The following is a 13,898-nucleotide window of genomic DNA, read 5'->3' as shown; positions in this document are numbered from 1 at the left end:
AGCTGGTGGTAATAAGTAAACAGAGTAGTTATTGGGAAGTAGGTGGTATTTAAAAACAACACAACCACAGCAATCACTAGAAAAAGACAGAACAAGATAGAACAAATACTAGTGAAATGTTACAGAAAATGGAGGAAAGATAAAATTGGATGATGGTCTTCTGATTAAAGATGTTGTTTTCGAAAATCTTTACATGAATATGCCATTCAGAAAATCTGAAGCTTCTAACTTTTATTACCAATAATTTACCATCGCCATCTGCCTGGCAATTATTGCTGGAAGTAATGCGTCCAAGGCAGATTATGTCAGAGAATGACTCTATAGTTCATGGACGCATTGTGAGATAGAATGTATTAGGGAGATTCCCAGACTAGCAGAGGCCTAAATCACACATTTGACATACACATGTGCACACACAATTACATGCAGGTGTGTGGATGGATGCACAATATGTACGTGTGCACCTATACATAATAGTATAGAATTGAGTCTTATGCCATTCCACTATGATAGAGTATTGCCAGGTTAGTCCAATGTTCCCCTCCTGAGACTTAAATAAATCTCTGTGCTTGAAAAAAAAAAGAGCAATCTATTTAGAATATTATTAAAATAATTTCCTTTGCAAAGGTATTTTGTATGAACTTGTAGTTCCTCTACATATACGTCCTCATGGCCTTCTGGGCTTGGAGCTAGACTGTAACATTTTTAGTGTGACCATTACATTGAAAGAGATGGTGCAGAAGGGGCTTACATCTGTGGCAAGTCCCAAAGGGATTCAGCCTCCAACGGGCTGTATGCAACAGTGACAGTACCTGCTGGAAGACTGCAACATGTCCTCCCTCTGGCACTGGCCTGAAACAGCTGGTGTGGAAAAGGATGGGCAATGAGCACAAGCCAGCCTGTTCCCTGCTGGGCTGTGGAGCACAGCTAGCTGCTTTCCTTCTTACCCCTGCAGTGAAGAGCAGGATGCTGTGCCTCCATGGGCTTCAACAGGAGGACGACTTCAGAAACTCTGAATTCACTGCAGCTGGCAGCTGGGAGGAAGGACAGAGATGAGACACTGCTGTACATTCTGCTGTGTTCCACAGAGGATACAGTCAGAGGGAGAACCACCATACTCTTGGGAACTGGAGTATTTGGGGTGAAACAAAGTCTGTGCATTTGATCAGAACAAAAATGAAATTATTTTGGAACCAGGTGTGAGAAATATGCTGCCTCTGTAAACTCCTCTGTTAAAAAACTCAATAATAATAATAATAATAATAATAATAAAAAGAAAAAAAAAGCATACACAAAATTATTTTATGGTCTGTCCTGGGGTGACCATATCTCATGTTTTGGACATTGTTCCAGTGATTCTACCACTCAAATATGAGAACCTCTCAAATGTGATAAGAAGGATCACCAAGGTACCTCCATATTCTTATTTATTTGTGTCATGGTAAGGGCAAGAGATCTGAGAACAGAGAACAGTCACTGCAGTATGAGTACAATCCTTGTACTGAACAGTTTGTAGTCTGAGCAGGAGAAAGACACAAGACTGGAGAAGGACTTCATTTTGTGTAGGTGAAACAGAGCTTCTACCTCAAATCTGGAGGTTCCTGGTGTCTGTGGAGTTTAGACTGCACCCTGGAAAGACTCAGAGGTACGTGCTCAGTTATGCAGGAAGGTGTCTAGCACTGAAGGCAATAAGAAGTGTGTCACAATACATGATAATCCTTGTTTCCATGAGCTGCTCAAGGATGTAAAGGGCCAAGTTAGAAATCAAATTAGGATCTACCAGATGATTTAGAAACAAGAGTGACAACTGCAGTAACGTGATTTCCTTTCTGGGGTTCAGCTAACACCTCTGACTGTAAAATGCCTTACAGAAATACAAGATCTCTATGTTAGCTGTGTTGAATACTCACTCCTGACTGGTTAGCCATGTCAGCATGGACATCAGGAAGGACAGCATTTCACTCTTCTTGCTGGCTCTGTCTGCAATTCAGAGTGTGTAGCTGAGCTGCTAATGTGACATGCATCTGCCGCAGTGACTTCAGCAGAGAGACTTTAAGAGCTAAATGACAATCTGAGAGAAAAATGATACTGTGAAGAAAAACCAGTAAAAGTCCTGAGGAAAGTCCTTCACACCTAAGATTAAGTGAAGTATTGTCTATGTCAATTGAACAGGTGCAATCAGAAAGAAGCTGTAACAGAATGAAGAGAATTATTCTCTTGTATTCAGAAGAAAAAAAGAAATCAATATAAGAAAAAAGCCAATTGTAGCATCTAAAATCTGTAACAATTAGTACAATTAGTTCTTTAATATATGGCCTTTTGATATGCCAAAATAAACCACCTATTTTAAGCTGGACTTTTTTTTTTAATAGATATGGACTGCTTAATTGTACAGAAACAATTATGTAAAGCTAAAAGACTGTATTAAAAAAAAAACCCATTCCTTTTCAAGTCCAACATCAAGTCTTATAAATTTGAAGTACTCTATTTTCATAAAAGATCCTGTAAATCCCAGCATGGTACACAAGCCTAAACATAGCTGTTATATTGAGCTTGAAATCAATGAGGGCACTGCGCTGTAAACAAAGGAACAATTTGCCCCAGTGAGCACAATTAAGTTTGTTTCAGTCTGGGATGTGAACTGTAGTCTGTGTGAAAATCTTCTCACAGAGCTTCAGACCACAGTACACCTGTTTCTCTCACCTAGCTTGCATGGTTCCAAATGGCAAAGCATTAGCTAAAAAACAAACAAGATAATTTTTAATACATTATGCTTCCATAAAATAATAAAGCTAAATACTGTTTTTCACAAATTGATATCTAGCTGTTGACCTACCATATGCGATAATGACTAAAATTTAAATGGAAAATATTATTTTAGGTCTTTGCATATGAATATATAAGAACCCTACTGCATTGAGAATGGAGCTTTTGTTATACAATTCAGAACATATATCAATAAAAACTTTGAATATAACTGCACATACAGGAAGAGTACAGCACGATCAATACACATAGTCCCAAATACCACCCTCATTTTGATTCTTAAAATCTTCTCTTCCTCTACATATAAGTGATATACAGAAAATCCTGGGTTACTGATGGCATTTTTTTTTCAGCAATCTTTATGACTTTCAGAGGATCAAGGTTGTATCCATATGTTCTTGAAATTTTCCCTGCAGTGTTTTTTTGCAGCCATAAGTGGAAAATGAATTGCAATGGATTTTATAGGAGCATGTGGGTTAAAACTGGCTGAAAGACTATAAACAAAAGATTATGAGAGTGACTAGGGGAAAAATATCTAGTAGGGTAATGAAGGGTGCAGATTCAGGATTGCTCCTATTTAACATCTTCATTAGCAATCTGGAAGAAAGAATAAACAGCATGTTAATGAAATGCACAAATACTAAATTAGGAGGAGTCACAAATACTATTGAGGACAGAAACATAATCCAAAGGCCCTAGGGAGAAATGTGGCAGGAAATAACAAAACACTACTCACAAAAAGCATACTAATACATTAAACCTAGAGCAATGTGAATCAATGAGGGAAAATCCACAGCAGCAGTAACACTGGAAGAGATTCTGGGAGCAACATATTAGATATGTGGTGCAGTGTGACAGGCTGGCAATAAAAGCCAATATATTCAGTGCCACATATGCAAAAGCAGAAAGTCATGGATCAAAGAGGCTGTAGCTTCTCTAAATGTTTCTCTACTAGCAGAAAATGGAATATTCTGTTATGAGAACACAAGAGTCTTGATACTGAAAGAGACCCCCGAAGTAAGCATAGCTATGCTCAGTTGAAATATTTAAGTGTTTTTGTTAGAAAAATTCTGCAAGAAAGAACAGGGAAGAAGTAATATATAAATTTATGGAAAGCCTCTGATGAGGACGAAGTTGAAGATGAGTTAATGGCAGGAAAAGTTACTGGCTATGCTCTGAAAAGTTTTTTTAACTTTTTTTTAGATCAACCACATTTTCTTCTGTAATGAAAGCTAGCACACAACAAGCTGGCACATAACTTGCAAAAGGAAAGTCATGCACACTTTTCTATTGGTAAAATATTTTTCCCCACCCATCATCTACATATAAATTGAATGAAAGGAATCTATTGTGAAATAATTGGGATCAATACAGTTCCTCATGCTGTGTTAAATTTATACCTGGTATCACCAGAAAATTGCTTGGTTCATTTGATTTTAGTTTTGATTTTGGGTTTGTTTGTTTGTTTTTTTTTTTTTGCGGGCTAAGTAGGCCTCTCAGAAAGGAAGAGAAAGAATATGAAGTTTATCCTCATTTTTTGGTGAGGTGTTTTTTTTTAATGAGACCTAAGTGTGTATGTTGCATGAGTTGATATTTTCTTTTGAACAGGCAAAATGTCCTTTTTTAATTTTCTTTGCAAGATGGAGGGATACAAAGAAAAAGAACAAAATACAAAAACCAACAATAAAACTAGTTGTACCATTAATCTAATCCATGCTAGATTTGTGTTTTTGACACTGCATGTATTCTAGCTTTATCATATTTTCTACAGTTCACCCGGAATCTAATAAAATTGTAACTGAGTATACTCTGTTAAATCATGCAGTAAACAGTACAATGTCAATGAAACCATAACTGATTAAAGGTCCTTGACCCTGAGAGTGATGCTGCTTCTACAAAAGAAGAAATTGAATTGATTGATATTGTTCAGTTCGTGAAAAATGGGAAGGCATGGTTAACATTTATTTTTATGCACATTCATATAAATATACTCAGTAATATGAACAATATGGAAGAGTGAATAATCACTCCTCATTCTTTTTCTTCTCACAATAAAAGTATGCAAGAGTAGAAAATGAAAGATCAGCCAGCTGGTGTAAACCAGAGAAAAGTGTTATTCCACAGAAGTCAAGAGGATGGTGCAAAAGGAGGTCAGAGAGATCATGAAAGATATGAATATGGAAGGGCACTGAGAAGAAAGTTTCACATGAAACTTGTTGCTCTGAAAGTCCCTAAACTTCAATTTACCAGGGCTATGCATTAAAACCTTAGGGGTCACTCTGTGCATACTCACTGTCTTATGCTGTTGCATATGAGTTTCTACCCACACACCAGATATGCTATAGGCCTTCTACTATTTGACCCAAGGAAATATTTTTTAAGCTAGAAGTTATTATTAAGCAATAATAATCACAATTAAATACCCTGTGAAGGCACTTTTTAAAAAAACAAGGGCAATAGGAGGAAATTTTGAAAGTGTACACATGCACACACACAACAAGGGTTGGGAAAACACCAGATCTGGGAATTATGAGTACTTTTTGGAGGGAGAGCAATGTTAATTGGGTGCCATCTTAGAAACTGCTGTTTTGCCATCAGGACCTGCATTAGGGTGTAAGAACTAAGGTCTCTGAACAGCTAAGAAACAGTTTTGTGTTTTAAAAATAACATAAATGCCAAAGTACTTAAAAAATTTAGTCTTCAGGGACTTCTCTCCACAAGCAGAAATGTATAGGATATATTGTATAGGATTGGTAATAAAATTTTGTTGTTAACAAAACAATTTTGGGAGTTTTAAGGGGATTGTATAGTGACACATTTGTTCAGTACACACTGGGTCTAGTCCAGGGCAAAATCAAGCTTGTTTAAAAAGATAATGTGGAACTGGCTTGTAGCAAGCCTTAAGTGGTGGGAAAGGCCTTGCTCAGAAAAAATCCAGATGCTCTTGGGTGTGCATGATTGCTTCTATAACTCGCTCTGGGTTTGCTAGATTTATGCATCTGTCTAGCTTCCTTATGGTAGGTGGAAGGGAATGTGCCTCTCACACTGCATCAGTGAAAAAGCATGACATTATATCTAAGGAGTGTTACACTCACTTGCTCAGCTCCTCTTTTCTTATCTCCAACACCCCACAGATTTTGAAAGCTTGGTTAAAACTCTTAGGGTTTTTGGTAGGTTAAATGTACATTTCAGTTCTCTTTGCCAGGTGAGGAAATTAATTTTAGGTTTAGCAATTTGCTACTGCTTTCCTTATAAAAACCTATAAAGGTTCTTATAAGGAAAGCAATGGCAAATATCTAAAAATGAGTAAAATACAAACTTTATGCATGACATATAGTATATGATAAGTTATGATCCCAGAGGGAAGATTAACAAAGATGTCATAAATTGTAGGCTCTATCTTATTAATAATAGGTTAGAGATATTACTGGGACATGAAACAGTTTATTTAATTATTAAACTTATTTGGATTGACAAGACTTCTGACATAATGTAGTGTCTTTAATGCAATGTAAAAATGTATTCATAAAATATCAGGTTTCTATGAGAGGGTGATTTTTTCTTATGTGGATTCTGTGAACTCAGTTGAATTACTTTTTCGTAATATTTTCAGAATGTATTTAACTAGAGACCTGTGTAATTATATTTATTATTCCTGTAAAGGCTGAAGAAGAATAAGTGGGATAAGAATATGTAGTAATTTTGTTATCAGATTTATTGCAGCCTTTTGAGGAACTATATCCTTATCTGTACCTGCACAGGTGTTTCCTGAAAAAAATAGGTCCTTGATCAGTATATTTCAGACTGCAAGTATATGACAGTGCCCTATTTTTATAGGAGGATTCACTCAGTTTGATTTTCATCCCAGAAAAACATCCTCATTAGCTCTGGTTGTGGGCTGGCACTTGTTACAAAGACCTACTGATAGAGAAAGGAGACATAGTAAATAAAAAATGCGCATATAATTGAAGCTACAGACAGGCATATTTGGGGAACAGAAGATGCTAATTCATATGTGTGTAAGTTTGCCTGTTAAGTAAATAAAACTAAATAATATTAAACACCTTTGATTATGAACAATGATATTTGTATTAAATTCCTTCCAACAACTGATCAGCTTTAAAAATGCATTGAAAGTTTATTAAAAAATTGTCCCACATAGACAATTATGCTTTTCATGGTAAGACATTTCAGCTTGATATTTTTTTCTACAATTTTGTGTCTGAAAGGCATTGCTTTTGTCTCCTTTCCAATTCTTCTGCTCCAAATGACTGATTCCCCTTTCTAGGCTTCATCTGGTTCCTCTGGAAAAGGAGGTACAGGATGCTGGTGCTTGTCTTCAGAGGGGCAAGGCAAGCCTGGCAGACTGGTAGGTAATGGTGCTGGGAATGGAGAGCTAGGATAACTTCTCTGCTTTCTGAGCCAAACTGCCCTGCAGTACTTACCGTGTTCATGGTTGGTAGATGGTTTCACCACATGACTTGACTAAAAAGAAGCTCTCAAATATAGTTTGTTTTTTTTTTCTCTGTGGCTGAGATTGTTGCAACACACAGGCTCCTTAGCTTAAGCCAAATTATTAATACAGCAATAAAGAATATTTTGCTGTTACAAGTTATTTTAATCTTTTTCTGTACTTAATTTTGGCCAACAAGTCTTGGCACCAGGCATGAGCTGTAGATCATAGTAGGTCCTGATTTCTCAGCTCCATGAAATGATAAAGAATTATGCCAAAATTAGATGAATGCTTCTTTATTGCATCCCCATGTCCTTTTCCACTCAAGTAAGGAGTATGTAATACACTTACATACTCTGTGTTTGTCACTGAGTTCTGACTATTGTAGTAGAGTATACCATTTTAACCTTAACAGCAGCCACCAGTTTTTAATATAATAAATACATCTATAATACACTGGAGCAAATCTATACTAAACTTAATAAGTAAATGGAAAGATACAACACTTAAAAATAATGGGAATCAACACTAGAGGAAAGAAGACCAAATTCTTGCTGTATTAGCAGCATGTCGATTTTTCTTCTGACCCTTAATGTTTTGCCATGATTTCTTGGCATTCAGCACAACTCTCCAGAGTATCCCAAGTGCAAGGTTTGATACTTGCCATGTAAGATCCAAATGATGCTGAAGTGTGATGACTTGTATGTGGATTTATAGGTCTGTTAAGCTGTCAGAGGAATTATCATATTTATTTAAAACATTTCAACCTGCTTGAGAAATTAAAGTAATATAAATATAATATAATATAATATAATATAATATAATATAATATAATATAATTTTAATTACTGTGGTACTTTTTTTTTACATTGCCATGGTTGTACAAAGGGGCCATATGTCCATGATAATATCATGTTTGGTGCTTTGTGCTGAAACTGGATTTGTGTATTAAGCTTTACAGTAGCAGAAGACTCAAAACTTCATTTTTTAAGGCTCAATACAGTAGTTGAACATTATTTATATCCCTTTGGTAAACACATATCCAGTACCCTTTATTGTCCTTGGGAATTATGCATAGCTGTGAATGGGAGGACTGATAAGCAGAAGTGTTTGAAACACATTATCTTGAAGTTTTGCATATGTTTTGGAAATTTATACTCTACTGCACATGTGAAATAATGGATTTGTTTTTAGATAGCTTATCAACAAAAATAAAGTAGTCCATAGCATACCTAAAGATTTAATAGATTTCAAACATTTTAGTTTGAAAGACATGAGAATGTCTTGAAATTATTAAACCTCCCTTCCAGAAAGCAGACACAGTAAGTGTCCAGATAACAGCTTCCTATAGCTACATGTTGTAAGTGTATGAGTAAAGAAACACAAGCGTGCTTCTATTCTGTTGCTAGAAAAGAAACATATAATATTGATAAAGTGTATGTACATTACGAATCTGCAGGAAAATTATTCTACCAGTTACCAATCTTCAGAACTGTAACAAAACATAAATCACTCTTCTGAATTACATCTAGGCATGTGCAGTATTTATTAAGGTTTAGTCAAAATTTAGCAAAAAAAATTAGTTCAACAAGCTGTCTGTTTGAGATGATCAGGATTGTTATTTCATGACAGCTGAGTCTGAATCTGCAAGACTCAACTTTGGTTCATTTAGAGGGCAGTGCTGAAGCAGACATTGCACTGGCTTCAGAAGATATAAGCAGATGCTTCAAAATTAGAACATCTGAGCACTGACCAGGGTATCATGTTTCCTCCAAAAAGAAGTTAAATCTTTTAAATCCATTAAGTGATGTAACTCCACTGTACTCTATTTCCTGTTTTGCATGTATAATTTGATAAAATGTAATACAGTGCATACATACAGTTGAAGAAACTGACATGATTTTTTAAATATTATACTTAATTAAACAATGTTATATTATAGCAAGAAATTTAGTTTACCATCTTGCATAGGAATTGTTATGTGAGTAGCCATATGATGCTATGAAATATCAAAGGATGTAAGAATTCATTCTTGTGTGTGCGCATACAAAATAAGCTTCCTTGTTATATGTACCTAGAGTTCATAGAAACAAAATTATCTCTCCAGAAAAAAACTTGCATTTCTTTCATTTGTACAAATTCGGAGTTCAGTTTACAAATACATAATTTTCCAGAAGATAATATATATATCCACTGTTTCTAATGCTGTAGTATTACTAAAGGCAGTCATTATCAAGACAGAGAGACACCCTTGGTTTGTTAATGTAAATCAGGTAAATATCCTGCTTATCCTTTTTGAAAATAAATAATGGAAAACGGGCACGTAGGTAGCGTCCTCTGGGTAACATCCCCTCCTACATCTCAGTTGACCAAATCTTTTTTTCTAGTAGGAAAAAGCATCTTTCAGTGGTTTAATTAAGAATTGCAGAAAGTTGGAACTAGAAGATCTTTAAGGTCCCTTCCAATCCAAACAATTCTGGGATCTACTCTATGGTCTAAATACATGGAGAAATTGTCAAATACATAATCCAAAAATTGTTTGTTTGTTTGTTTGTTTCCCAAAGAGACCAAAAGAATAATAATAAATAGCTACTCACAAACAAAACACCCAAAATTCCTGTGTTTGTGATGGAGACAGAGGTATCTGTGAAATATAACCAGATAAACGTTAATGTTCTTACATGGAAGTACAATATGGAGGATTTGCACTGAAAAGAAACACAGAAAAATAAAAACATGAAGAAAAAAGGAGACATCAACACAGGCTATTAATAGTGCTTTTTAATTACTTTTGGTACTTGCTAAGCCTCAGATCTCACAAACAATTCTGTCAGTAAATGTAACATTATGGAGTCCTGTAAGCTGACAGACAGTTTTGCCTGGCTACAATTATTCCTGTGAATACGTGTAAGCTGGATGAGGACGACACAAGCTCTACTGAAATCAGTAAGAAGTCTCTTGCTGACTGCAAAACTTCTATATGGAAAGTGAATTAGAAAATATTCCGTATGAAATAATTAATATCATAAACATGAAGTAGAGCTGATTGAATTATCTGTAGCACAACTCCATAGAGAATTAAAACCCTTTAGAGATAACCTTCAATTGTGGGATCCTTAAAGGATAACTTTCAGCTCCTAACAACAAATCCATTTAATAGGAAATGGCAAAACAAGGTATCACATGGTAGCATCTAGTGTATTACAATAGGAATTGAATTAAATGGCGATTAATTAATTACGAGCATAACAGATGATAGCAATATCTTTAATCAGAAGTGATTACATTATACCAACATCAAATAACATGGTAAAGATATGTATTTGAATAAATAATATCAGCTAACATGCACTATTTATCTGCTGAGTAGAGGACCACAAAGTGTCTGATGAAGTATCCTTTCCTTTTTTTTTCCCCCTGAAGAAATAAGATAAAAATAAGTAAATATTAAAGGGGCATAAGCTGAACATCTGAATTTCTTCATAGTTATGCTTTCCCCCAGTTACTCCTATCTTTTGTAAGTTATGTTAGAGTATAAAACTCTCTTTTTCAGCCCAAAGGTGTGTTATTTTTGTTTTAAGTCATATTTCAAATTGCTTTTGCACAATTTGAGCAGAGAAAAAGATTTTTTTTTTTGAAAACCCATCTTTTACTAAGATTTGGAACACAATAAATACAGGAAGTCATATTTATAATTGCAATTTTCATAGGAGAAGAAAACCCCAAGTGAAGGAATATAATTTTGAGTTTGAGGTTTAAAGATAATGAATCAATATTTATTTGGGAGTTTGTGGTATTCCTTTCCCCTATACAGATTTTTAAAATTCATTTGGTTGGAAAATCATAAAACACTGTATCATTTCTGTTTTCAGTCATTCTCAGCACCTAACAATCAGAGGTGTTTTCTTTGCAGTTCAGCCTAATTATTGACTTTGGTGCAAGACTTATTCAGGAATTTTGCCCCAGATTATAAGAAGTTAGGATGACTTCCAACCATTACAAATTTCAGAATGGCATGACTGAGTAAATCCTTAATCCTCCTAATTCATCTTTTCTTAAAAAGTTCCATATAATTACATACAAAAGGCATTTTAAACCTATGAAGATTTGGTGTCTTTAAACAGGCTCAGATTTCACATTCCAGGAGAAACATCTAAAATCACTTTTGAAAAATTTAGGTCAGTATATAATTAGAGCCCCAAGTTACCCGAAAGTATCAAATTTGAGCTGTGTAATGTTAGACACACGCCTTGACAGTTTCGCTACATTCAGTGGCAGTTTGAACTTTCAAATGCATGCCTGTGAAAATAGAAGGGAAATAAACTCCTAAAAATCACAGGAGACTTTCTTCCTTTTTTTTTTTCCTTTTTGTGCATCAACAGCAAAGAGCTTTAACCAAATATATTTATAGGAAATTTTGTGATCCTGGTACTTTCATGCCAGAGTACAAACTTGTCATAGTACCCTCCAAGTGTGAAACTGTAACCGAGAAACTAAAGAGTGGGGTACTTCTCTACTCATGTTTCTGTTTAGAATTCACAGCACAAAGTGTAAAAGCAAAAACACATGAACAAAATCTCTGTCTGCCCCTGGAGATATATTCACCATTTCTTTGACTGGAGAAGGACTGCTACAGCATTGGTTTGTCCTACTGCCGCCCCTAAAACCCAGGTCTTTGGGAATTGTCATGTCTGGAAGACAGAGACCATAAAAAATTGGCTTTGGTTTGACAGTTTACCTATTCAGCCATCTTACTTTTGTGACCATGCCTCGAGTGCATGCCCCTTGCATATAGTCAGAAAAACCTGACAGCTTAAATTCTTATTTTAATCCTACTTGGGATTTCTAGGAAGACCTAAGGCACTGCTGCCAACTTGGTCTAATAGACATATTGCTAATCTTCAGTCTGAGAGGTGTAATTTCCATTTCATTTGTCACATGATGGGAAAATTTTTTGTTTCAGATCTTGTTTTTGCAGAATGGAAGCCATTGAAATTTATTTACTCCTCAAACCACCGCAAATTTATCAGTAAGTGTAAAAGAAAATGTTCTGTGGTAAGAATAGAGTGTGTTTCCTATGGATAGCTGTATTTGAGTGGTGTTTAGCTTTGTCTAACAAGAAGCAAATGCCAAAAGAAGTTTTATCTTAGATGCAGTTATAACATCTATCCTGAGTGCAAATCAAATCAGGGTCAAATTCATACTTTATCTTTTCCTTTACACAGATGCCAAGAACCTCTCTCCACTATGTAATTTCTCAATGTCTACACCTTTGCTAGAAGTGAGTTATCCATGGTACATCTTCCCCTCTGGAAAAAAGTGTTAAATATGGCCAACTCATTTAAAACCTTCTGGAAGGACTCACATAAACATATGCGCTTGGTGTAGGGTCAGAGAAGTCTCAATTCGGTAAGGAACTGGGCAAAAAAATACAGAGAAAACACCACCCCTGACGTGTAGCCATTGAATCTAAGATACAAAACGGCCATACAAACCAGGTTATACCATTTTACTGTAAATTTTATGCTGGCATTCATTGTCTTAACAAAAAGAAATCCACTCCAATCCACTTTAAATACATGTATTACACTGCTGTCAGTGTAACACATTTCAGCCATCTTTCTTTCTTGACATCCTTATTCCTTTAGAAAGAAAGCCTTATACAATTCAGGTGTACTCCAAAAAATGGCCTCTGAACCTGAAGTTCGAGATGTGGTGATAGATCATCTGATAGGCTTCCAAAGTGAGCAGCCACTGTAAGAAAAGTTTTCCCTGGTAAAATGCCTTAGATAAAATAAAATGAGGGTTACTTTTAGGTCAGACATACTGGCATTGTCCTGGGAAGGGTAAGGAGGAACCTCCTGCATTAGATGAGCTATCTCTTCAGTAGTTTCAGTCCTGGTGGATAGCAGTGACCTCTGGCTATCTGTACAAGCACTCTGCTGATAGCATAACTGAAGTGGGTTCTGATGTATTGAGAGCTCATCTTTGCATGGCCCTTGTATGCTCCTGAAACACTCCTCACAGAATTTACTTCTCCAGTTGAGTTTATATATATATTCCCACACATATGTTAAAGTGTATCTTGTATCACAAAAATGCACATGTATATTACTAGCAGAAAGAAATTGTCTTTTAAGTGATGATCCATTCCCCACAGAATCCTGACTCTTCTACAGGAAGCCCTCCTAGGACATTTTTGACTTCAGATATGATGCAAAAGTCTTTTTGATACATATTTGAGGATTTTCCCTTGGCATGGATCATAATACTGACTTCTCAACTTAAATCAACTTAAAGAGGAATTACTAGATGTAAAATGGTTCCCTCTGTGCTTAGGAAAAGTGCATTCTTTAATTATAAATATATTACATTACCAGAATCCTCTCGTAAGCTTCAGCATAATGTTCTTTAAAAAGGACACTGAATTCTATGTACATTATGTAATAAAATCAATTAAATGATGTGGTTGAGTCATCCAGACCATAAATCAATAGGTTAATGAGTTTTAAAACAAGCAGAGTAACATACAGCTCTCTATAATATTGATAGCCTGAAGATCTGTTATTTTCACAATTTCAGTTCTACTACTAATTAAGTTTACAATTCTCTCTATAAAACTCTTTCAGAAAGCCGACCAAAGTAAATTCAAAGACCACCACTACTAAATAAAAGATAC

Source organism: Camarhynchus parvulus, chromosome 2 (assembly GCF_901933205.1).
Source record: "Camarhynchus parvulus chromosome 2, STF_HiC, whole genome shotgun sequence".
Lineage (NCBI taxonomy): Eukaryota > Metazoa > Chordata > Aves > Passeriformes > Thraupidae > Camarhynchus > Camarhynchus parvulus.
Note: the sequence above shows the minus strand (reverse complement) of the source record.